Here is a 25,798-nt window from a genome sequence, read left to right as displayed (position 1 = left end):
CGAGCATCCGCACCCGGGCTGTGTCTGCTCCTTCAGTCTGGCTGATTGCCCACTTGGGGAGGGGGCTTGGGAAAACGCAGACCCCCAGGCCCCGCCCCAGACCCTCTGAACGGGACTTGCTGGTTGGCAGGGGGCCTGGGGAATCTGTATTTTTTCTCCACGAGTCAAAGAATGCATTTGGATTTTTTTTTTTAATCCCATGAGATTCGGATGCAGCTGAAACTTCAGCAGGAGAATCCTGCAACCCTGGGGGGCCAGATTCCATTCCTCTGCCCGTAGGAGGGGCGAGCTGGTGGGGGGCGGGCAGGGGGTGGGAGGTCGGCCTGATTCGCCCTGGGAGAGAAAGTTCCAGGCAACTGCACGTGAGGTGCCGCCAGCCAAAACGCACACCATGTTCAGTCCCTGGGATCGGACGCACAAGATGAGGCAAGGCTCAGTTCCCACTGCACGCCTGCACACGGGCACACACACGTGCGCATCTGCACACAGACTCAACTTCCGCGGCAGGGACGAGCACGGAGGACCAGGTTCTCCAGGGTCCTGCCTTGGAATCCTTCCCCCTTCCCCACAAGGATTCCCATAAGCCCCTCTCTGGAAACATGAGCAGGCCCAACAACTCCCTCGGCTCCCCAAAACCCTAATCCTAGAAGGCCCACCCCGCCCCAAGGATCACTCGGGCTTCCATGCACGCCTGTCCCATCAGCCTGAGCAAGGAGAAGGGCTTCTTCCCAGACCGTCCCCATCCAGGTAGGAGCTCGGCATTCGGGACCCTCAGCCACCTGCGTGGACACCATCCGTGCAATTCAAGTCTGTCCAACCCGCCTAACTTCCCGGCGGCTGGGGTGGGGGGCTCCCCTCTCTCAGGGCGCTTCCTCCACCAGCCCCTCCCCACCGCAGCTCCCCACTGGAGAAGGGGAGCCCCCAGCCAACGGCTTTACCGAAGCCTTAGTGAGACCATTCTCCGAGTCAAGCCTAGGGCCTGGTCTTTCATGGAGGCAAAACCAACCACCCGCCCACGCGCCCCTGACACTACCTGCCAGGACGAGAAAAGAATGCCCAGGGGTTGCGTGTGGGCAACTCAGCGCATCTCAGCGACTATCCTCCTCTGCTCAGGCTGCGGCTTAAACCACAGAAATTCATTTTCTCACGGTTCTGGAGACTACTGGGCCAAGATCGAGGTGCTGGTGGGGACGGTTTCTGGGGAGGGCTCCCGCCTTCGGTTGCGGGTGGCCGCCTTCCCCGTGTGCTCACGCGGTAGACACAGCAGCTCTCTGGGGTCTCCTCTTACAAGGACACTAATCCTATCGGATCAGGAGCCCACTCTTAGGACCTCATTTAACCTTAATTATTTCCTTAGAGGTTCCATCTCCAAATACTGCCACACTGCAGTGAATTTGGGGGACACACGCATTCAGTCTGTAACAGAGACCCCAGACGTTAGCCACCACCCCAGGCTGTGTGACCCGGCAGGAGACCTGAGCTTCTCTGGGCATTGGTTGGGGCGTGAGTCAAGTGGGACTACCTGTGTCCCCCTGGCTGAGGACAGAGGGGGCCAAGCCAGGTTTGAGGGACTCAGTGGCAGGAAGCAGCCAAGTTTGACAGGGAGGCAGATGAAGACCAGCCCCCTCCTTTTCTAGGGTTTAGCGCTACCCAGCTTTCAGGGCTCCCCTGCTGCCGAGGCCTCTGCATCTCGGGCAGTGTCCCCGCCAGCGCACCTTGCTCGCTCTTATGCTCTGAACTCCCTCTTTTCCCCTCTCACCTTACACTTCTCTGCTGCTAGACTGGAACATCTGCACAGCCCACAGCCTCTGTCTGCTCTTCTCTGCCTCCCAGCTGACCGCAGGAGCCCAACAGACAGCTAAGGAATGGACATGTAGAGCAGCTCAGTCCAGAAGCCAAGCCAAGTTTGAGCCACAGGGCCTTTGCACTTGCTGTTCCCGGCACATGGCCTGCTCTTCCCCCAGAAATCCACCTGGCTGGCTCCCTCCCTCACTTCCATCAGGGCTTTGCTCAAAGAGGCTTCTCTGGCCAGCCCATGGGAAACCCCATCCACCCCTCAGCCCCGCCCAGCCCCTTCCCTGTGTATCTTGCTCTGCAGCCCATACATGTATTTTATCATCCCACTACTACCTCAGGTCCAGACACTCAGGGACTCAGAGACTCAGCAACCAGTTTGTCTGGTTCGGTCCTGGCTCTCCAGTGCCTAGAGCAGCGCCTCGTGCACAGTCAGCGCTCAACGAGGTGAGCTCCCCAACCACGGAGGTATTTCGAGCAGAGCCTAGATGATCTTTCAGGTCTAGTTCTGATCTAAGACCCGGTAGTTCTGTGGCTTCCTTCCTGGCCCAGACGGAAGAGGAGCCCAACAGGAACCCTGGCCCAGGAGCTGAGGTGGGCCTCCTTGGGGGATTCCACCACGCAAGATCACCAACACTAAGTGGATCCACCAAGCCTGGGGAACTCTCCCCAGCCCCAGGACCCTCAGGAGCGACTCTGCTGTCCCTGGATCTCCAGGACGAGTCTCTTTGACCTGTCTGCCCTGCCCGTGCAGTCCCCAGCCCGCTGCCACGGCAGACACAGGCTGCCCAGCAACAGGGCCAGGCCGGATTACCATACATTAAGACATAATTACGCTGCATAAATTTACAACACAAAGAGCCCTCCCCAAGTTGGCTGCAGAGGGATTCCAAGGATACAAAGCCTTGCTGTGTCTGCCACGACCCAAGCAGGCCACAGCCAGAATTTCAAAAGTGGGTGGGTTAGTTTTTGCAAAAGCCCCATTCCACTCTCCAGGCAGAAGCCCCGCCCAGAGGGGAGGGCCCTGATTTTGTAAGCCCCGCCCAAGGAGGAGGGCCCTCTCCACCCAAGCTCCACCCCAAAACCACTCTGGTTCCTCTAAGCCCAGAGGCTCTAAGCTGACACCACTGGGGGTCCCGCCTAATCTTCCACCAAGTCCTCTCTGTTTAGGCTACTTAAGCCCTAAGGGCAGAAGGCATCCAACTAACATCTATTGAACACCTGCTGTTGCCTGAAACTGTTAGTGTTAGGATGCCAGAGAACAAGACAAACCAGATCTCTCTCTGATCTGGTGGAGCTTACAGTCCAATTTGAGAGACATAGTAAAACACCCCAAAAAGATGCATGTCAGGTGCTGCACACCTGACACAAACAGGGTGGGTGAGTGGCCAGGGTGCACAGTGGGCAGAGCGCCTCCGGAGGGAGGGAGCACTTGAGCAGAGGCCTGATCGAGCAAGGAGCAGGATGTGCAAAGGCCCTGAGGCAGGACCATGAATGGCAGGGCCTGCAGCAGCTGCAGAGAAGGTTGGCTGTTACTCTAAGGAGCGTTTTCGGCAGGGAGCCACGTGGTCTAAGGACCACTTGGCCTGCTGTTGTGTTCGAATCCTACTTTTACCACTTCCTGGCTGTAGGACTCTGGGCAAGGGGTTAGCCCTCTAAGCCTCTAGTCCTCCCTGCAAAATAAAAACAGCAACAACAGCTACCACACATTTGTCCCACAGAACAAGAGAATGTCAGCAAAGGGCCACGGGTGTGAGGCAGCAGGAGCCTCAGTTGCTGCATCTGTGAAATGAGCACCAACCGACATTGCTTGGCAAAGAGGGACAAAAGCCCCAGTGGCCCGTGTCTCTGCCTGTCATTCCGGGAGCCGAGGCATCTGTGGCCCAGAGTTCCCACCCAGCTGCCAACATTATCAATGGCATTAAGGTGAAAAACCTGATTAGGGGGTTATTTATCCCTCCAGCCATAAAAACCAGGGACAGCCGCACAGCAAGCAGCTGTCCTGGTGCCGCCCTCCCAGGTGTCAACGCACAATATCTGGGCGGCTCAGGCAGTCCCGGGGAGAGGCCCTGCCAATCACCTTCAGCCTGCTGGTGCCGGCCAGCATAGAGCTGGGAGGGGCTGGCGCTCATCTGGAGAAGCAGAATTGCAGGCCTTTCACCGGCCTCCCCGAGGGAGAACAAAGGCCAGCAGCCTCCCAGAGCCAGGTGGCTGGCAGCTAAGCAAGAGAGGCTCAGAGAAGGGAAGGGACTTGCCTAGAGACACACAGCAGGGCAGCAACCCCAGGCTCTGCAAAGGGCCTGGCCATTAGGAGTTGGCCCCTAGGCTGCTGACCGGCTTGGAGGGCTCACTGAGACACGCAGAGAGCTGCAGCCCCCGGAAAGCTGTGGGAAGGAGGAGAAACTTGGATCCAGGCCCTCATCTCTCCGCCGGGGTGGCGGGGGACATGGCTTCTCCCTGAAACTCCTGGGCAAAGGTGGAAACACCCATGAGTTCCCAAGCCAAAGACAGCGCCGCCTTCTGAGGGGTGTTGCTCCTGGGAGTGGGCGATCGGGACTCACCGGGTGACCCTCAACCTCTGTGCCACGCTCACACCCCGCACAGGTGACTGTCCCTCTGGGGCTTGGCTACCTCCTCTGAGGATGGGGACAATCACAGCGCTGCCTCCTGGGGCGGGGAGGGGGGATGGGCCCAGGGCGGAGGACTCGGGGGCTGTTTCAAACAGAGGTGCCCGGCTGCTAAGCTGGGGGCCTGGAGGAGCCCTGTCACAGCAGAGCTGCTCTCCCTGGCTCCGAATGCCTCCTCCACCACCCTCACGGCAATGACGATAAAAACGAAAGTGCCTTGAACACACACCCCGGTTCTCCCTGAGGATTGGGTCCTCCCATCCTCCCCGGGTACGCCCGGCACCTCTGCGTTCTGGGACCCCAACTTCAAGGATATCACCTACCATGGAGAGAACCCCAGAGGAGAAGACCCGCACCTGCTCCTAGCAGGGCGCCTGGGGGCAGGCCACCTCACCGCCAGGACCTCAGCTTCCCGTCTGTGGCAGTCAAGGTGGGGTGACACGAACCCCCAGAGACAGGGCCTGCAGTCAGGGAAGGACCTGCCTGCTCTTGCTGCAAATGGGGTAGGGGCCGCTGTGATGGCCCAGTGACAACCCAGGGTCCCCAACGTATGTCCTTTGGGTTTTGCAGTGACATAGCAAGATGGAAGCACAGTGTTCCCAGGTCACACCAGGACGTCGGCTGCCAAGCAAGCCTGGAACCCAAACTGCAACCCTCCCTGGACCCCGTGGGAAGGAAGAGGGTTTCTCAAACTCCACATCAGGGACTGACAACCCTTCAAAACAAAAAGCCCCATAATACCCATGACACACCCCTGTGCTCTTAGGAGGGCTTAGTCTCTGGAAAGAACCCCAGGAGGTGGGAGGATAGAGGATGACCAGGAGGCACCTTCCCAGACACCAGCTAATCTAGAGCCAGCTTCCCGCACGGCCTGCATGGGGGCTGGGACTCCGCACACCCAGCTGCCCTTTGGCCACTGGGGCGAAGCAGCTGGTCCTCGGTCCAGGCCTCTAGCAGGAACCAGCCACCGGAAAGGGGGTACCCAGGGTCCACGGGGGAAGGGGCAGCATTTGGCTTCCGCCTGCTTTTAAAAGGCAAGCCCCCCTCTGTGCTCGTTCCATTCAAAGTCCTTAAAGAGATAAACTATTTCCTCTCAGATTCTGTAAAACCCATTTATTTTCAAATTCCAGTTACATCGGAGACCACATCCCTTTAAATGTGTCTTTCCCTCTGGAATCCAAGTGACTCAGAAGCATTTGGTAATATTGTGTATTAAGGACGCACCATAAAAATAAATTGCATTGTAAAAGTGGCTTCTTAACAGACAACCTTAGCTCCAGGGTTAAATGTCTAATTTCATACTATTACCCGCGGACAGATCAGATAGATAAATCAAAGCACACCTGGCATTCCTGGCCCTGCTCCTGCGGGACTCGGCCTGGCACGGAATGGGTTAACCAGGGTGGTAGGATAAGAAACCTCTTCCAGGTAATACTCCTCTGCGGATGGTGTGATACCAGGAGCATCTTCGGGACCAAATGCTCCCGAAGACAGCTGTCAGACACATTAAAAAACAGGAAGGCAAAAAAGAAAAAAAAAAACGAAAACGAGGCAACACACCAAATGCCAAAATATAATGAAAATTCAAACAGCTAAAACAAATATAACCATAAAAAGACTGGAATCCTAGAAAAGCGATCTCTACAATTAAGCAGTTTTCTGCTATATAGTGATAATCACCTAATTATACTATTAATGACAGTTCAACCTGCTTTGAAATAAAAGGACATTCTTCCATAACAGGATGCCAGCTGTTGGTTACAGATGTCAAACATCTTTAAAGCATTATTATTAAGGGGGAGGAAAAAAAACCCTATAAAATGAACACATCCATATTCGCTCCCCCCACGAAAAAAAAAAACTGCAATTAGCCGTGTGCTTTTGTGGTGCCCAAGTGAAAAAATAAAAATAAAACCTAAAAGCCCAAGTAGGAGACCAGAGCGAGGGGAGCGGAGAGCGAAGCCCGTCCCCGCTCCCCGGGCCCAGCCACGGGGCACACGCACCAGAACGACGCAAGGAGGGTCTGCGTGTATTTTAACAACATCTTTAATTCCTTGCAATGAAATAATCTCCAGAACCAGGATGTTTATGCCGGATAATAGATCTCCCAGCGATTCCCCCAGTAAACACGAGTCGTCAAGCGCCTCTCGGGGAAGCCGTTAGCCGCAGCCGGAGCTGGAAGAGCCGCGGGTCGCCCAGGTGGCTGCGACCTGCCCGCCCCAGGCCCTGCAGACATATGCTCGGCCTTATCCGCTGCCAGTATTTCTTCAAACTGTGTGCGCCTTTGACATTCTGCAGCGCCAAGGTGTAATAAATATCCAACTTTGTCTTCTGACAATAGGCAGCCACATTTAATTAACTGGAGCGTAAAAGCCGGGGGCGGGGGAGAGGGGCGCGGGAGCGCTACGCGGCGAGGGGATTAACCTTTTAAGCAAGCTGCCGGCAGGGCAGGGGGGCCCGGCCTTGTCGGGAGGGTGGGAAGACAAGCTCGCTCCCCTAAAAAGGGGGCTCGCGCGGGGTCAAATCCCCTGCCTGCCAGGGTTGCTGATCCGGACTGATAACCAGGCAGGCTGCGGCAAGGAGCCCCCGGGGCCCAGGGCAGCAGGGAGGGGCCTGGCTGGAGGCGGGAAGGGGAGACGCACCGGGCCTGAAGCACAGGAGGAACCCACTCAAATCTCAGCAGAGCTCAAAGCGGGCAGAATGGCACCGTGCCTTCCGGAAAAAACATGTGCCACATTCCAGACCTGTGCCCTCTCGGCCCCTTGGCATCATGACCCAGGTGCCCTTGGGGACAGGGCGGAGGGACCCGGGAGGGAAGTGTGTGGCTTTCTGGATCTCTTCCGTAAGGTCACTGCTGTGGCCTCCTGACCCTGGGGCCTTGTCAAGAGGCTCCACGGAGTTGAGCCACTGCTGACGCACAGGGATTAAGCCTCAGGCTTTAATGGGATAGCAGAGGCCATGTCAGAGGGCAGGGGTGGCTTTGGGAGCTGCTGAAAGGCACAGCCTGCTGTCAGGAAGAGCCCACCTAGCGAGGCCCCGAACTTGCTGCGTGACCTCGGGCAAGTCACTTGCCCACTCTGGGCTGCAGCTCAATAATGGACACTGGGATTTTCCCAGGCTGGCTTCTCACCGCAGAGCTGAGGAAAAGCATTCTGGGTGCCTGCGACGGAGGGTCATTTATCCAGTTTACAACTTCCACGGCCCTCAACAGCTTCCTTTCTCTGCCACAAGAGCGCGGGGCCAAGCCAGCTCTGCACCGGTTGGACACCCTCCAAGAAAAACTCCGGCTCCGGGGGCTGCTCGCGACAGCCAGACGGGAGGCCCAGTGCCCGCGCCCACCGCGTGGGCGGAGTGGACCTCTCCCAAGCCTGGTTCCCAGAGGCTGAGCCGACAGGATGTCCCCAGGTACCCATATTCTCCTGTGATTCCCACCCAGGGAGGATGACAGCTGTTACCCAAAGCCCTGGTCTCTTTTTCTATGGAATTCAGCTTTGGAGAAATTTCTCCTGAATTCCTAGGAAGTTCCCCTGAAACACACAGAGGACACTCACTCACAGTGAGTCCAATCTGAGCGACCAGTGGCCAGAGTGGGGGAAAGGCATCCAAGGCACAGACTGGCAGAGGCCAGGGTACCTGCTGGCCACCTGCTCTGATGGCCCTGGTGTCACTATTAATAGCAGCAACAAAAGTCACCATTTAGCTCTTTAAGAGTTTCCAAATAAAATGTTACTTGCTACAGAAACACAGCAGGTCCCCAGGGCACGGCTCCATTTCACAGCTGGGAAAACCAAGGCCCAGGGAGACACTCAGGCAAGAGGTTAAGCACAGTGTTACCAGAGGATCCAGCAATTCTGCTCTAGGAAGGCGCCCAGAAGAAATGAAAACATACGTCCCCACAAAAACGGGTACACATATGTTCATGACGGCATTATTCACGACAGCCAAAAGTGGAAGCCACCCAAATGTCACCCACAGATGAACGGATCAACAAAACGTGGCCGATCTACACAATGGAACATTATTTGGCTGTAAAAAGGCACGAAACACAGATGAGCCTTGAAACATGACGACAGCGAAAGAAGCCAGACACACAGGCCACGTGTCATGTCATTCCATTTGTGTGAAACGTCCCCAACAGGCAGATCCGTGGAGACAGAAAGCAGAGTGGTGGCGGCCAGGGCCTGGGGGAGGGAGAACGGCAGTGACACTGCTCATGGGGAGGGGTTTCTCTTGGGCATTAAAAAAAATGTTCTGGAACTCGACAGCAGTAACGACTAACTTTGTGATTCAATGTGCTCAGTGTAATTCAATGTGCTGCATCCCACACTTCGAAGGGTGACTCTTACCCCGTGTGAACTATCTCAGTCATCGGAAAAAAACAACTGAGACTCCAGGAGGCGAAAGGACCTGTGCGAGGTGTCACGGGTGGGGGTGATGTCACACGCCGGGAGGGAGCTGTCACTCTGCGGTGGGGCTCTTGCCTATGTGTTCCATGTAGCTTTGTGCCATGATCCTGGGGCGGGGGGTAACTGAGAGGCTGGAAACAGGGGTCTCCGAACTGCCTCTGGGATCAGAACATCAAGTTCAAACCCTGGCTCCACCACTTAGTAGCTGTGTGACCTTGGGCAAGTCACTCAACCTCTCTGTGCCTTAGTCTCCTCCTCAGTAAATGGGGCTGGTGGTGACACTTCCTGTCTGATATGGGTGGGGAAGGTTGGATCAATCAAGCCACGGGAAGCCCCTTAGAGTCCTCGCCTGGGATTTCAGGTGTCCCCAGAAGCAGGCTCCACTGTACCCAGAATGATTCTCTCCAACGCAATCCAAACCTCCTCTTCCCAGGCCTGAGTTCCCTGGACTTCCACCAGGCCTGTGTGTGCGGCTCCTTTCTCTCGTGATGCTCTGAGTGTCATCTGCGGACTCCCCGAGTGGGCTTTTCTTCAGGTGACAGACGGGGGCCCCATATCCATTCCAGAAAGCACCCTGACATCTCACAAGTCCCCTTTCTCGGATCTTCTCTAGCACTGGGAAGACGCCACTGAGGCCTGGTAGCAGCAGGGACCCCGGGGGGGCGGGAGCCCTCAGAGACCCGGGGAAGAGGGGGGAGTTCCAGGGCAGCCTTTCTCCCGTCTGCCACCCTGGGCACATCACTAACCTGCTCCAGAAAGAAGGGCGAGGCCCTGGCCTGTGTGCCTACCCTGCCCAGGGGAGGGGTGCGTGTGTGTCACCAGGCACTAAGATTGCTGGTCTCTGGGTCCACCTGGTCCCCAAATCCAATGCCACATGACGGTGGAAACCACTCCTTCCTTCGTGAAACCGTCACTTGGTGGTTTCTGCCCCCACCCCCCGCTCACTTCCCCATTTCATAGATAGGCACCGCCACCGTCTCTCAGACCCCAAACGTGCCCCTGGCTGCCAGCTCCTCCCCGCCCCGGCCCCCCCAGGACGTTCCGCCAGCCTGACCATGGCCACAGCTCGCGATGCCTCTGCCCTATCCCTGCGCTTCGGTCGAAAGGTCGGCTGGGTCCCTCCTCCAGGTCCCTGTGGCCCCAAACACAGCACAGAGCCCCTCTAGGATCTGGAGAGCCTCCCTGAGAAGACCCGGTGACTGTCCCCAGCCCTTGCTGGCGTCCCTCCGAGGGTCACAGGCCCAGCCTTCCGTCTTTTGTGGCCGAGCAAACTTTCCGTGATGATGGAAGTGTCTCTGTGTGCGCTGTCCAGTAGAGCACTCACAGTGGGGCTGGGGTGGCTGAGAAACCGAGGCTTTGGTTTTGTTTGATTTTAATTAATTTAGTTTTAAGCTCAGATGGTCACCTATGGCCAGTAGCTACCACATTAGGCAGTGCAGGTCCAGCCCCCGGTGACTCTCTGTGCAGCTTCTGGGCCTGGGAAGGGCGAATGTGGTTCCAGGAGCCCCAGGGAGGGAAAGTTCCCACTGGGCCGGTTAGACGCCCTCGGACCCACCGAACCAGAACCTGCCCTTTAACAAGATCCCGGGTCGGTGGAGGTCACCGCCCAGTTTGTGGCACACCGAGATGAAAACCTCTCCCCTCTTCCCTTTATCTTCCCCCTTCAAAACCCACCAACTCTTCAGAATCTGCTTTAAGCACCACCTCCTGCAGGAAGTCCTCCCAGATCACTCCAGCCAAATGGGAACTTTCCATCCTCCTCCCAGCGCCTGGAGTCATCTGTATCCCTCTAACCCTCAGAAACCCGCAGTCAGGCCGCTCCCCACGAGCTCCTCCCCTCCTCGGGCACTGAGAGCCTCCGCGGCAGGACCTGTGACTTACTTTCAACTCTCCCCCTCAGCCCCTCCGGGCCTGGCACCAACAGGTGCTCAGGAACTGCCCAGACAGTTACAGTTGCAAGAAGCCAACGTCTCTTTCCAAACCAGGGCGAGAAGGGAGCCGGTTGCGGGCTGTTTGTTTTGTTGCTGCTCCCAGGCAGCTCGCCCCACCGGTCTGACCCGCCGCTGCCTCGGCCCGGGGCCCTGGCACCCGGGAGGTGACAGAGCCCTGAGTCAAAGGCATCGAAATCAAGATGAAAGCCAGGCAGGTGGAGTTATTGGTTTCCATAAGCCACATAAAACCTCGCACGCCTTCCCCGGCCCCCCGCAGGCCAGGGTCAAGTGCCAGGACGATCAAGGCCCCCGAGAACCGCGGCAGAGGCGGGTCAGGGCAAGGTCGTTCCCAGCCCCTAGCAGTCCCTCTCCCGAGCACAGGCGTGGCGGCTCTCACACGCGGAGAGGCTCTGAGGATTTCCCCGACGCCAAGGCCTTGAAGGCCAGCCCTGACCAAGTGCCAAGGCCATCCAGAACTCCCCCGCCCTGGAGGAGGCCCTGGAACCAGCCCGGTGTGCCTGGGACCAGACAAGCGACCTCTGACCCCATCTGGCTGCTCAGCCGGCCAGAGACCCGCTGCTCTGAAAAGCTTGCTGCAAGCAGCGGCCAGTTCAGGCTGGGAACCCGGGGCCGTAGTTCATAGCTCAGCTCGAACCCCGGAAGCCGCCAGAAATGTTGCTTTTCTTTGTCCTTCTCCTCCGAGAGGCGAGGACTGAAACCCCCACCTCCACCCTCTGGGGCTCAGACAGGAAGCGGCCTCGGCTCCAGGCAGAGGCGGTCTCCGGGGTTGCAATACGACGGGCCTGTCCGGGCTGAGGGCAGGTGCAAGGCCCCCGGAGAGACCCAGCAAACCCACACGGGCCCCACGCGGCCTCCGAGCCTTCCCCACGGCACGACGCTGTGGGCCGCGTACACCGACATCACCGGTTACCAAGAAGCAGGGAAGGCGCGTTAACACGAGACGACAGCGTCCGCAAATGCCCCGTGTGCTGGCGTGGGCTGGGGGCGCCCGGGCGTTCCTGCCCTGCAGCTCCGATCCCAGGCGTAATGTGACAGTGACGATCGCAGGAACGAGGATACCAAGAGCAGGTAAACCCCTACTGAGAAGCCCCGGACACCACGCTGAGCGCTTTAAATGTAAAAGCCTTCGGATTTTCAGAGCCGCCTCATGAGTAAACTGAGGCACAGAGTTGAAGTAACTTGCCCAAGTTCTCACAAGGAGAAAAGGCAGAGCCAGGGTCTGAACCTGACTGCTCGGCCACCATGCCACGCTCCCTTATAAACGAGCAGCCACGATGGCAGGTCACGCTCACTGTATACCTGGGAGCACAGAGGGAGGAGATGCCAGTCCCAGCGGGGTGAGTCCAAAAGGTTTCCGGACTTCCGAGCTCAGTCCGGTAGGAGCAGTCTGGACAAAGGCGTGGAGGAGAGGCAGGCTGGACGGTCAGGTAGGTGTCAACGCCCAAGGCCTTCCCTCCCGTGCTAAGAGGCTGGGCCTTGTCGGGGAGGGGAGGGCGCCAGCAGGACCACGCTGGAAACGCCACCTCACTATTGAGAGCGGGTCCGCTCGCGAGAAGAGGCTCCACCACGCTCCACCTGGAAGGTGACCGCAGTCGTGCTAACTGTGGTCATCTTCTGGAACCGAAGACAGTCTGCGAAAGGGACCCTCGTGTCAATAGAGGTCCCAGCATTGACCTCCGGGAGGCTCTAAAGGGGAGCAGGGGCTTCTGGCTCTTTCCGTGCAGGGATCACCAGGGCAGCGACTCCACAATGTGAACAGACTGCTGTGAACCTGGGGGTGGGGTGGGGGTGGGGTCGAGAACCCTCTGACTTCTCCCCCCCCCAACCCCCCACCCCTGTCCCAGGCTGGCCCCAGCCCTGGCCCTGGTCTAGCTGCACCTGTGCTAATGCGATGAGAGCTATCGGCCCCACCTACAGACGGAGAAACTGAGGGCGGGCTCGGGGAAGGGTTCCCAGGAGCCTCCGCCCGGGGAGCCCGCCCGTATCTGGGTCAGGAGGCTGGCTGCCTGCTCCAGCCACCGCCCGAGCCCACGCTGGATCGACGATGAATATTCATGAGCCTATCCGGTTCCACACTTTCATTTCTGGCCCAAATTAATAATTTACCACGGAGTTTCATAAAATCAGACATAGCTCATTAGCGGCTCGCCCAAAAGGCACTCCTGTCTTCCCACCGATCCCGGTCTTTCCTCCGTGACGAGTGACAACACCCTTATTTTCAGAAACGACCCTCGCGGTTACTTTCACAGAACCTGAAACTGGGGGGCTCCCACTAGCACGAAGGCCGCCCCAGCACAGCACCAAGGCCTCTGCTCGAAGCTCCGCCGCCTCCGTCTTCAGGAAACTTTAGAAGCGGACCCTGGAGGAGGATGGAATCTCTCCCGCCTCAGGCAAGGCCACACGGTCCGGAAACGCAAACTTCACGGAGGCGCGAGTGGGTGGAGCGTGTGCGGCTACCGCATCTTCCAGAGAGGCAACACCAACATCTCCCAGGCCCCAAGCTCTTCTAGAACCTTGCTGTACCCCTTATGAGGCTGTACCCAATAAGGGGTACAGCCTAATGACCCTCCAGACTAATCTGGGTGGGCGCATCCCTCACTTGTAACCAACGGAACGTGGTGTGCCGCTGTGGGCCCTCAGAAAGGCCACGTGGCTTCCTCCCGGGGAGCTGGGACCTGCCTTTGGAGCCCTGGGGCCGCCATGCTGGGAGGAAGCCCAAGCCACGCTCTGAGAGTCCCGCCGCCAGCCAGCACCAACCGCCAGGCGCGAGACACAGCCTTCAGGTGACTCTGGACTCTGGCCAACAAATCACCTCCCCTTCCCGTCTTCTCAGCCAAGGCCCCCGGCACAGCGGAGCAGAGACCAGCCGCAGCCCACCACGCCCAGCCCACTATGCCCGTTCCGAATTCCTGACCCGCGGCATCTGGGAGCAAAATAAAACAATGTTTTACGACCGTATGTGTCCTTATGAAGTCCCCCTCCATCCCAGGGAGTCCCGGTCCCCTGCGGACGCACCCATCAGCCCCCCAACTGTTGATCTGACCGGCCCACCCATGGCCCGGCACCCCGCGGTTGGCGCTAAAGTGAAGATGGGTTGAAATTAGCCCGTGAGTGAAACTTTCCAAAAGGGAAATTGGGTGGGGGTCGGGGAAGAAGGTGACACTTTGTCCCCGGGCCCTAAAGATCTAAGGTAAATGCTGATGACACTTGCAGGCTGGTTCCCAGCGTGAGGGGCCGCTGTGACCCCCCCAGGCAGCTGCCGGCCCTGCCCCCTCACCCCGGGCCCTCGGCAGCCAGTTCGGCGAAGACCCCGCTTTATCTCCTCCTCCCCTTCCTTTATGTTCTCCGCTGGCCCCCCTTCTCTTGTCAGATAATCACAGGAAACCAGCAAACGGTTGACACAGTTTCCAAGGCGACAGAAGTTAGGACTGGCGGGGAGGTCTGAAAGCTAATCCTAAATGAATTATAGGACAAGAGTGACAAGGGGAGGGGAGTGTCAGGACCAGTTCAAAGAAGGCCCCAGATTCTGAGACAAGGTGCAGTCTGCCTCGGGGCTCTGGCTGCAGGCTCTGTCACTTGCTGGCGGGTGACACTGGAATCCTTTGAGGGTGGGAGGTGGAAGGAGGAATCTATTATGATGAAGCTCTCTGCAGAGCACGGTCTGGCCAACGACGCCCTCCGTGCGACGAACCTTAAGGCCTCGGGTTCACCCAGCGGGGCATTTCTGACGTGGGGGCAGTGGGAACGGGCCTGGACCTCTCTCCAGGGAGATTCCATCCTTCTTTATTTATTTAGAACTTGCCACCGTGTGGGCACCGTGCTGTGAAGGGCCCGGCTGGCTGACAGCCCTTTCGGGAGTCTGAGCTGCTCCAAGGCCCCACAGCAATGCCCTGCCTGCCCGGCCCACCACCTCCATCGCGACTTGCCCAGGTCTCCCGGGAAGGGCTCTCTTCTCGGACGCCTGTCTGGAATCCAAAGACAGGGGCAGCGCAGAGCCCAGCCAGGAACTATTAATCCAAACAGTAATTGCAGGCCGGGCGCGGTGGCTCACGCCTGTAATCCTAGCTCTCTGGGAGGCCAAGGCGGGCGGATTGTTTGAGCTCAGGAGTTCGAAACCAACCTGAGTAAGAGCGAGACCCCCGTCTCTACTAAAAATAGAAAGAAATTAATTGGACAACTAAAAATATATAGAAAAAATTAGCCGGGCATGGTGGTGCATACCTGTAGTCCCAGCTACTCGGGAGGCTGAGGCAGGAGGATCGCTGGAGCCCAGGAGTTTGAGGTAGCTGTGAGCTAGGCTGATGCCACGGCACTCACTCTAGCCTGGGCAAAAGAGTGAGACTCTGTCTCAAAAAAAAAAACAAAAAAAACAAAAAAAAACACACAGTAATTGCAGCCAACGGTCCTGCAGCACTTGGCCAGTGCCTCTCGCCAACTCACTCAGACGACCCTAGGAGGTAGGGAGCACTAATGGCTCCATTTAGCAGATGAGGAAACTAGGGCCAAGAGAGGGTAAGTAACCTGCCCAGAGCCACGCAGCCAGTAAGGAGCCCACGGCTCTGATCCGAGTCCCTTGCTCAGGCAGCACTGTAGCATTAGAAAAGCTTGCTGACCTTGAACCAGCAAGGCCTGCAGGCAGACCCCGCAAGGACACCCCAAGAACCCTGGCCGTCAGGACCCAGCTCCTCCTGGAGTACAGCCTCTGAGACCAGGATCCTTCCTGCTTTTTCTCACACCCTCTCCCGGCCTTGGGCCTGGCCTAAGTACAAGCCATCCCACACCCGCTTCCCAAACCTCCTGGGGCCCCTGAGTCAGGTGAATGGGACAGCCTGGTTCTGGGCGTGCAGAGCAGCAGCAATGTGGTTTTCAGTGGGGGTGGAGGCCGCCTGAGAAGGCCACAGGGCGGGCAGCAGGATCCCCTGGAGAGCTGGCGAACACACAGCCTCCGCCCCCACGCCGGCTCCCCCGCCCCCCCTTCTCCCCCAGAGCCCACATCACGGGACGCTTCCTGTGTCCACTGTGGGAATGGACACTCCGGGAGGGCACAGCCCTCGGGGGCTTCTTGGCTGCGTCTCCATGTGCCTGGCACACGGTACACACGTGCTGAATACACACGTGAACTCGCTGCTTAAAACCCTGGGTTGCCGCCCACTTATGCCAGAATCGCGTTCATGTGTCATTGACTTTATGACATTCAAGACCCTCGAAAATGTGGTTCCAACCCACCCACCAGCTTCATTCCCACACTGTTTTACACCCCCTCGCCAAACCCTCCCCTCCGCTAAACCCCTCCTTCCTGCCCTTTCAGGGAGGTCCAGGTGAATGCCGCCTGCCCCCAACCCCCAAGCCCCTGCGGGGCCCACCTCTGCCCGCCCCCAGCAACTGCGCCCTGTCTGCCCTGCCCCGAGCGCTCTGAGGCCCGAGTGGGGCTGGGCCTCACGCATCTCTCTGGCCCCCAGGGTTTGGCCCATGCAGGACACTCGGTCCACACGCAGGGTGTGTCTGGGTGGGCTGGGAAGAGAGAGGAGACAGACTCAACAGCCACAGCTACCAGGTGACAGTGTGACCCCTTCTGCGTAAGGCCACAGCCTGCCGGCTCGCTCTCGGGGCCCTGGGTTTCTGGAAGTGGCCTGCTGTCTGGACACCCTCTGGAAGAGTCCCCATGGCCTCTTTAAAGCATGGGCCTCGCCACTAGAGGATGCCGCTAAGAATCGGGGCAGGCGTGGTGGCCTTCCCTGCCAAGTCCCCACCGGTGAGGAGCGGAGGTTCGCCCCAGAGTAGAAAGGCCAGCTCAAATGTCACTTCTACCCTGCGGCCTTCTCGCACACGGCCTCCTCCCCCACCTCAAACCAAACTGCTGCCTCCTCTGCACGCCCAGAAAACTCTCCACACCTCTCAGCACCAGCCCTCGTCACCCTGATTGTTCAATCCGTGCCCGCCACACCACAACCACCACTCGGGTAGGGACAGCCCAGCACCCAGTGCTCCATACGCCTGCCGTGAACTTAACGCTATCTCAGGAGCAGCTCCCCTATTCCTGTGCATCCCTCCTCCCTGTACCAGCCTCACGCCCTGAGTTCCACACTTCCAAAGCCTGCCTGCAGTGCCATTGCCTCCAGGGAGCCTTCCTAGATTTCCTCTGCCAGGATGCTCCGGGCAGTTTCCAGACCTCCATCTTTACTTATCTCGCTTCCTGTTCGTTCCTCCTTCCCTGATCCTTGCCCGGTAGCCTCAGTGCGGTGCCTAGCACCCAAGTGGGGCCTAAAGGGATGATGCTTGGGAGCTGCAGACTCGTTTTGAGTCCCCAGAGAACAGAACTAGGTCAAACACGTGTTCCTGTGAAAAGAAACATTCTAACAGTCCACGGTGGCATGGCCGGTCTGACCCAGGGAGCAGAGCCCAGCCCGAGCTGGCTGTCGGGAAGGTAACCCCGAGAGACCACCAAATCCAGAGGAGGGGAGGGGTTGGCCGTCTGACCTCTGAGTTCCTTCCAAGTCCAAAGTTCCATGACTTCCTGACCCTGCAGGCCATTAAGCAAGCGGCCAAATGCCCACTGGGCAGCGGGCCAGGCCTGGTCAGAGGGCGCTTCCTGTCTCGCTGCAGGAGGGAGGGAGCAAAGGACAGGGCAGGCACTGATCCTCGGAGGCAGGGGCTGGACGCCAGGACTGGGTGGGCTCCCGCTCGGGGGCGAGACCTGGGGCTGGCTTAACGAAGACCCGGGTCGCCCCCAGCACCCCTCCCAGCACAGCTGGAACTGGAGGTGCCTACTAAGCCCCACCCGGGCTGCCATCAGTGGGGAATGCCGGAAAAACGCACTTTCCCCTAAAGACTAGTAAGAAAATTCTCGCTGATTTTTCTCCCTTTTACCTCAAGCCTTCACAGCTCTAAATATGCCACACTTAGTAATTTTACGAGCAAACCACACTATACATCACGCAGTTTTATGTTCCTAAATTAACAAAAGGACTTTAAATCTATATGGAGCTCTTAAAAAAAAAAAAAAGAACACCTCGTGTATTTTTATTCCCTCACCCCCAAATTCCCTCTTCCCTTCCAATGCGCACCCCCCCGCCCCGTGGCTTCAAAAAATTTCCACTGATTGCAGAGCTAGACCACCAAGGAGACGACGCCAAGGATACGCGGGGAGGGGATTCCACCCTCCCTCCTAGAAAGGCTACTTTCGGGGTTATAAACGTCTACTTCTTTTTTCTGCAAAGCAGAGTATGATAGGATGTACTCTAGTGGATGAACAGGCTGCCTCTACCTCCCCAGTGTCCCCAAAAGTCTAAGAAGAAGCATTTGAAGTCAACAGGCCCAGCAAGGTCTCTTGAGCTCTCATTTCTTAGCTGTGAAATGCCAGGGTAGACCAGATGACTGGCTCGCGCTTGCTGTTGGTGAGAGGGAAGCCCAGTGGGCATCCACGTCCCGGGGAAGGACAGGCGACATGGCCACCGGGCTGGAGACAGAGGCCCCCAAGTGCAGACACCTCCCTCCTCGCTGGCTCTGTCTGGGAGCCCTGTGGGCCCGGGCAGCTGCCCCCTGCCCCGCGCTCTCTCCTGCAGAGGGGACGTCCATCCCTGGGCACTCGCGGGCCGGAATCCAGGTATCGTAATGACCATTTGCTCCCAGAGCACAAAGAAAACTTCTTGTGACTCCGGAGTCAGGAAGATAAGAGGCAAGAGTGCTTCCAGTGGGGCTGTATCAGATTCCCACCCATGGCGTCAGAACAACACATTTAAGCAAGAAAAAATCTTAATGAGAACCAAATTGGGCAGGGAGGTGGGAGCCAGACCAGGCCCCTCGGAGAAGGGCTGGGCCGCAGCTGGGACACAAGGGCCCCCGGCTTTCCCAGCCGACAGATGGAAACGTGGCGGCCCCTCCCCATTTCTCAGGGGCATCGGAAGATTAATTAGTGACTGCCTGGAAAGTGCTAGATGGGAACCGAAATGCTTGTCCCCGCTGAGTTTCTGAGCTGTAAATAAGTGGCTTTCTCAATCACGAATAGCCATGTTTTCCTTCTACCAGACTCAGATCCCTTCAGGCCCGAGCTGCCCCCAGAGCAGGTCTGGGGTGTCTCCGGGGCCTGTCCCAAAGCCGTGGGTTTCCTTACGACCCCAGAGCTCACTGTGACAAGCCAGAAGCTGGGCCTGAGCTTGGGCACAGCTGGCAACTGCGGGCACCCCTCCCAGCCCCGGCTGCTGAGCGGCGCCCTGGGAGCCGGGAGTCGCAGCTGGAGGGCCTCACCTCCAGACACCTCCCCGGCCCCGGGGGCCCTGAGCAGAGCCCCACGCTGAGCCATGACGACGACTTTCTGGAAGCATTCTTGGGGTGGAGGGTGAAAAATACAATCTAGCGGCTCCCCCAGGCCGCCTGGCCCTAGCTTCACTTCTTTGGATACCCCAAAGTCTCTTGTAAGCCCCTCGGAGGCTGTTCACAGAGGGGCCATGCCAGGCCTGACCAGCTATCAATGACCTGCGCTGGCCGCAGGGCAGGGAAAACGTTCCGGGGGAGACTCTGGGTCCAAGTGCCACCACCAGCAGGCTGCATGGCTGTGGGCCAAGCCCCGGCCCTCCCCGGGCCTCAGTTTCCTCACTGAAGGGCCTGAAGCATCCTTCCTGGCAGTGGACGGCGATCCCAGGGGGAGGCTGGGGTCACCAAGAGTTCAGCGTGGGGCCAGGCTGGGGTCAACTGACAGCTGAGGAGTCCGTCCCTCCACAAATGCCAGGAACGAGATAAGAGGCCAGGAGGGCGCCACCGCCAATACCAACGGCCGACTCTCTCCCTCGCGCTCAACAAATATTTATCAAGCAGGGACTCCGGAGCCAGACTGCCCGGGGTCAGAGCCCGGCCGCACCATGTACTGCTTGTGTGACCCAAACCTCTCTGGGCCTCAGTTTCCTCAGCTGTCCAGTGGGATACGAGTAGCCCAACCTCCCAGAGATTTTCCGAGGACTAACGCTGGCGCTGTGTCTTGCACGACACAGGTGCTGGGTAAGAAACAGCCACCCCCTGGCCCTCATTATTATTTTTCTAAATACATTCAGTTGGCACCAATATTACTATTTTTTATGATTGTTACTACTGGTCTGGCACTAAGTCCAGCACAAGGGGACACACACAGTCCCCGCCCGCGGGGCTGGCAGTCTGGTGGAGTTCAGGAAAGGGGGTAACTGGGCGTGCGCCTACACAGAAGGAAAGTTCGCAAAGGGACCCCATCTGCAGTTAGGCAGAGGCCATGCCCACCTGCCCCCACCCTTCTCCTATCCCCATCTCCCCTGGCACATGCCCCGGCAGCTTCCCCCCCTTGCAAACCAAGTGTCCTCTGGACACCAGTCCCCCAGCCAGCGAAACAGCACAGAGGCAGACGCGGCACCATGGCGCGAGAGGCCTGGCCCACAGGCTTGAGTTCAAGTCCCTGCTAAGAAGCTCCGTGACTTTCTACAAATAATTCCACCTTAGTAACAGTAATAGTGACTACAACAGAACAGTCATCGTTATTATCATAGGCACTCATTAAGTGTTAACTGCATCCCAGGCGCTGTCCTCTATGCCTTGTGAAGATTCACTCATTTAATCCCTAGGCGGGAGGGTGGACAGACTTTCTCTGTAAAGGGCAGATAGCAAATAAACATCCTGGGCTTGGCCAGTCCATATGGTCTTTGTCCAAAGACGCAACTTTGCCATTACCCTGTGAAAGCTGCCAGAGACGAGACATAAAAGAACAGGCGTGGCTGTGTGCCAATAAAACTTTATTTACAACAGGGCTGCCGACTGCCGGCCCCTGCCTTACACTGACATTGAGGGAGATACAATTCTGGATGCCGCTTTACACACGGGGAAATTGAGGCTTAATTGAGAGCTTTGGTCACTGCCCAAGGACACAGCTGGGAAGAGGCAGAGCCAGACTTCCCCGGACTGCCCAGCCTGGGTGCTCTCACCTGTCAAACAGGAGGAGCCGGTGCCCACTGCCAGCCTCACTGCGGGCTGCCCCCAGGGCAATGGCTGCACAGGCAGGGTCTGGGCCCTGGCTCCCTGTGGTGGTGTCTGGGATCTGGCTTCGGGAGCAGAAGCCAGGGCTGACAGGCTCCAGAGCACCCGGGTGTCAGGCCTCCATGGGGAGGGGCTCTGCCTCTCACCTAAGACCAAAGACCCGAGCCATACCGGGCCACCACTGCCACCTGGGCCCCTCTTTCCCCAACCAGTGTGGTGGGTGGCAGCCAGCTTCACATCTCAGCTCTACCACTTTCAAACTGGGCAAATCGTTGAGCCCCTCTGGGCTTCACTTTGCTCATCTGTGAAATGGGCAGATGGCAGCACCAATCTCAGAGGGGGGAACTGAGATCAACAGGAGTCTGCAAAGCATTTGCAACCAGGCCTGACTGTGCTCAAGAGGACAGGTCACAGCCCAGGGAAGCAACAGTGCTGCATATCACACTAAGACAATCAAGTGTAAAACCCCAGCGAGGGCCTTTAAAAAAAAAAAAGAAAAAAAACTCTGGGGAGGGGGGACGGAATCTTCTAGCCTAGGCTGAGATTCACTTGTATGTACCCTGACCTGCCCACACTTCTGACCTCTCCTAATCTCCCTGGAGATCAAGACTGGCAGAACTCATCCCTCCCAACTGCCTGCTGGGGGCTGTACCCCAGCCTGGGCTGATTTTCCCTAAAGGCTTTGAATTTCCTAGCCTGACACTTCCTCCTCCTCTTTGCCTGTGTAAACAGAAAATCGGTCACCTGATGAATAAATATGCGCCAGCAGCCACCCAATGGCAGGTGAAGTGGGGTGTAGATTACAAACACCTGTGCTTTGAAGACGCCCTGTACTTAAGAAGATTCATTCTTACCACAAGCTTGTCCAGAGCGTCTTGGGTGGGGGGATGGGGTGTTGTGCACAGAGCTGGGGGGAGGTGCAGGAGATACAGGGAGGAAAGAAAGCTCCCTGCTGTCCCCAAGTCACAGACCAGGGGGCAGGCAGAACAGAAACCCCAGCTACAGCGGGAACATGCTGCTGCATGCTGGGTTAAAGCGCTGAGTGTCACTAGGCATGAGCTCTCACTCACCGTGTAGCCTCCTATGGGGGAGACGGCTCTGAGCTCCAGAGGAGGTCACCCTCTCTGAGCTCCAGAGGAGGTCACCCTCATGTTACAGCCTTTTTCTAAACTGGGGATTCCCAGTCCTAAGGTGCTGCATCTGTTAAGGGAAGTGCAGAGGGAGGGGAAGCCAAGCTTGCTAGTGCTGATTGGCATTTCACGCAGTGGAAGGGGAAAAAAATAATAAAAAGAGATCAAAAATGAAATGGATACCCAGAGGAACAGTCCCATAAAAATGGCATAGACACCAAGCAGGGAACGCAGACCAAGTCGCCCATTACTGGGAAGGGCTGGGAAACTGAAAACAGCCACAGAGAAACTCAAAAAGAGTAAATGTACAGGTTTGTCTACACCAGAAGTCCTTCCTACTTTTCAAGTCAGTTGGACTCTGGTGACCCTCCGCCCTGCCCTTTAACTCGGTGGAAACATTTGCCTGGTCAGGACAGCAAAGGCCACATCCAAAGGAGCTGGGTCCTGCCCTGCCCATCCCACCCCCCACACCTCCTCCCAGGGACACCAGGGTGGTGTGGGAGCCTTAGCAAAAGTGACAGGATCCTCTGAACACGGAGGAAAAAAACCCGAAACCCAACACCCGGCCACGTGCACCTCTCCCCAGCAAAACAATTCAGAAATAAACCTCCAAGGCAGCCTCTTCTGCAGAATTTTTAAAGCCTCAACATGAGAAAACCAGGAACTTCCCCTCTGCTCTCTATAGCACCTCAACATCTCCCCACCCCCATGGACACCCCAACTTCAATGGGGGCTGTGTGTCAAAGCCCAAGGGAGGTAAACTCTCAAGGAAGGAAGGGAAAATGAAAACAGCTCATTCCTAGAACAAGCGGTCAGGGGCAGAACAGCCTTCCTGACCTGCGGTCACGTGGCCCCACCTGGGGCAGGCCTGGTCGGTTACTCCCCTGCCCGGGGGACCCTGGGGGGCTGCCGGCCCCTGGGGGAGGGCCCTGAGAGTTCACCACTGGCTCCCCCTCCCTCACCATAAAGTCCTGGCCCAGCAGCTTCTCGCTGGCCACGTTCAGTCATGTTCAAGGTTCAGAAGTACAAACAGGGTGAATCAGACGGGGCTCCCCAAACCCTCCACTGTCATCCCCTCCCTTCCTCTCTGGGGCCGAAAGCGCGACGTGCCCCGAAACAGAAAGTTACAGGGCCAGCTGCTGTCAGCGCGCAGGAAGGTTAAGGAAACAGGAAGCCACGCCAAATACCCTCCCGAGCTTCCCTGGCCGCCCCCCCACCTCCGCCCTCGGCAGAACAAAACCTTCCAGGGAATCCCAGGCAGGAATGGGGGGCGGCCGGGCCACGCTCGTGCAGAGACCGCGCAGAGGGGTTGGCTGGAGGAAGAGGGAAACGAGCCCCAGGACTTGGGGCACGGGGGTTGGGGGGGGCGTGCTACCGGATCGGGGCGGCCTGCGGCAAAGTAACTTCACACCCGGTGCTGAATGCACCTTGGAGGGCTCGAGTGCCTCGGCCGCTCGCTGCGCCGCCGCCGCGGAGCCGGTTCCGGGCAGACAAAAGGAGCGAGACGCACAAGCCCCGGCGGCGGCGCGGTGGGGGCGGCGGGCCGGGTGGGCGCTCCTCGCCGCACGTAGCGCACACCGCGCGGCTGGACCGCGGCGGAGGAACCCGGAACGCGGGGGACGCGGGGGGCGCGGGGGGCACGGCGGACCCGCCGCCCCGACCCAGCCTGGGGGGTCCGGGCGGTCAGGTGAGGGAGGGTCCCCGGCGCGCCGGCGCCGCGCGGGACCTGGGGAGGCGCACGGCTCGCTTACCTGGTAAGTAATACAGAGGCGGCTTCAATCCAAACATGGTTCAAATTAGAATTCCATAGTGGCCAGAGAGGGACGAAGAAGGAAAAAAAATAGATTAAAACCCAGCAGGGAAACAAAAAGCACTGTCCAAGCCACGGCGCTCAAAAATGTCCAAAACAATAAAATAAAGGCAGAAAAGCGATCCCAAGAGCGACGGAAAAAAAAAATTAAAAAAAATCAGTCCTGTTTTTTTTTTTTTTTTTCTTCTTCCCCAAGATGATCAAAAGGCTCCGTCTCCGGCCGGCGCCCGGGCCATTTCGGCCACCTCGGCCCTGGCAGATCCACAACGAGGTAATTGACGACCAAGGACGGGCCGGAGCCTCCGCGGCCGCCGGGGCGTCTTCGCCGCGTGTGTATTTTCTGCCTTTTGGACTTGAGATGCAAATAAAAAAAGGAGGGGGGAGCGCGGCGGCGGAGAGCGGGCGGGAGAGCGGAGAGGACGAGAGAAAAATAAAGGGGGGGCGCGGGTGATGAAATTGGGGGGTTGAGAGCGTCAGGGATTACTCATTTGAAAGGAGAAGAGGGAGAGGAGGGGGGACAGCAGCAGCCCCCGAGACGTGCGAGTAGCAACCTCTCCTCCATTCAGCCATTTGAATGTCAAGGGCGAGGGTCAAGAGACCTGTTTCCAACAGGGTTTCACGTTCAGAACCAGAAGGAAAAAGGAAGGGGGGCGGCGAGAGGGGGGGTGTCTCTGGTTGCCAAGGAGAAATCGGCTTTGTTTTGTTTCCCCTTAGCTACTGGGTGAGAAGGGGCGGGGTGGGGGGAGCGGAGGAGGGGGCGCGCGGGAGAGGGGAGAGGAGAAAATTAATACCCAAACAGCCAAGAAGTACCGAGGGGGAGATTTCTCCTCGTAAATAAAAGAGGCAGCGATTGCAAACAAGTCCCGGGCAGGAGAAAGCAGGCTGGGGAGCCGGCTCCCCTCCCCCCCTCGCCACCCCTCCCCCGCTTTTTGGTTATCTCCCCGGCCGGCGTCCCACCACTGACTCAGAGAGAGGGGGTGGCGGGAGGAGGAGGAGGAGGAGGAGGAACTCGCGGGGGCTCGGGCGCCCGAGCAGGAGGAGGCAGGAGGAGCGCGGGGAGGCGAGAGCGCGCGCGGCGGTGGAGAGCCCCTCGATCAATTTTCATGCAAGAATCATTATCGGTAAATTGGAAAGCTGGCTGGCTGACAGCAGATTTGTCTCCCCTAATGAAAGCGAAAGGGTAGGGGCGCAGCGGCGGGCGGCTGCAGGCGGCGGCGGCGGCGGCGGCTCCTTCCGTCTCTACGCGGCGTCTTCCCGGAGCTCCATGCTTCGCAGCGCGATAATAATAGTTTCACTTGCGAGCTTCCCCTCGCGAGCCGGGCGGCGGAGCCATGCGCACGGGGAGCGGGGCCCGGGCTCCCCTCTGCACGCCCGGGAGGGTGCTGCTGCTGGCGGCGGGGTGCTCCCCTTGCCCCAGAGCGGGGGCCGTTTGCAAACAGCGGGCGGCTGCGGTCCCCCTTCCGGCTGCCCAACTCCGCGCGCTGGCTGCCCGCCCGTGCGCCCTCCCCCTCCCTGCTTCCCTCCCCACCCACGTCTGACAGCTGCGGGAGCCGGGAGTTCACCCTCCGCCCGGACCGGGAGGAGAAGCCCCAAACCGTGACCCCGGGGCGCTGGGCTGCCTTCGGTGAAACCCGCACGGGGCTGCGGGAACGCACAGGCCGGCGGCCCGGCCAGCTCCGCGGGCGAGCGGTTGGCTCGCCTGCTTTCCTCTCCACCCCCTCAGCCGGCACTCCACCCCTTAAAAATCCCTGTTGCAAGTGTAATCAAATGCTTGCTGCCGTCTCCCACACTCGCCCTGCTCTGGTGCATTATCGGATCCGGGAAGGCATGCTTCCAGGCAAACAGACCTAATAAATGCTATTACTGGGACTCTGCGAGCCCCGGCTGCACCATAGTAACGACAGCCCTGGCTAATTTGGTTTAAGGAAACGATCAACTGCACAGAGCGTGTGCGCCTGAGTGTGGAGCCTGTATCTCTCCTCCCCACGCCGCCTCTCTTTCACACCAGCTCGAGAAGGCCCCATGTGATAATTCCCCAAATCGAAGGGGAAAAAACCCTGCCGCCAAACCACATCCTGTGCGCTCATTG

The 25,798-nt window shown here is 58.3% G+C and overlaps 1 protein-coding gene across 2 annotated transcripts in view; it reads right to left on the bottom strand.

Annotated features, from left to right (window-relative positions):
• Positions 1-25,798, bottom strand: part of GSE1 (Gse1 coiled-coil protein) — a 265,027-nt gene that overhangs the window by 79,243 nt on the left and 159,986 nt on the right. The window contains exon 1 of one of the 2 annotated variants that reach the window (XM_012661274.1): positions 23,651-23,683. The exons of the other annotated variant lie outside the window; for it this stretch is intronic. The gene's annotated coding sequence lies outside the window, so the exon portion shown is untranslated. Of the gene's footprint in view, positions 1-23,650; positions 23,684-25,798 lie in introns of those variants that run through there. 2 annotated transcript variants of the gene reach the window in all.

The sequence above is a fragment of the Propithecus coquereli genome, unplaced genomic scaffold (assembly GCF_000956105.1).
Source record: "Propithecus coquereli isolate 6110/MARCELLA unplaced genomic scaffold, Pcoq_1.0 Scaffold701, whole genome shotgun sequence".
Classification (NCBI taxonomy): domain Eukaryota; kingdom Metazoa; phylum Chordata; class Mammalia; order Primates; family Indriidae; genus Propithecus; species Propithecus coquereli.
The sequence above is the reverse complement of the archived record's forward strand: the minus strand, read 5'-3'. Positions and strand labels throughout refer to the sequence as shown.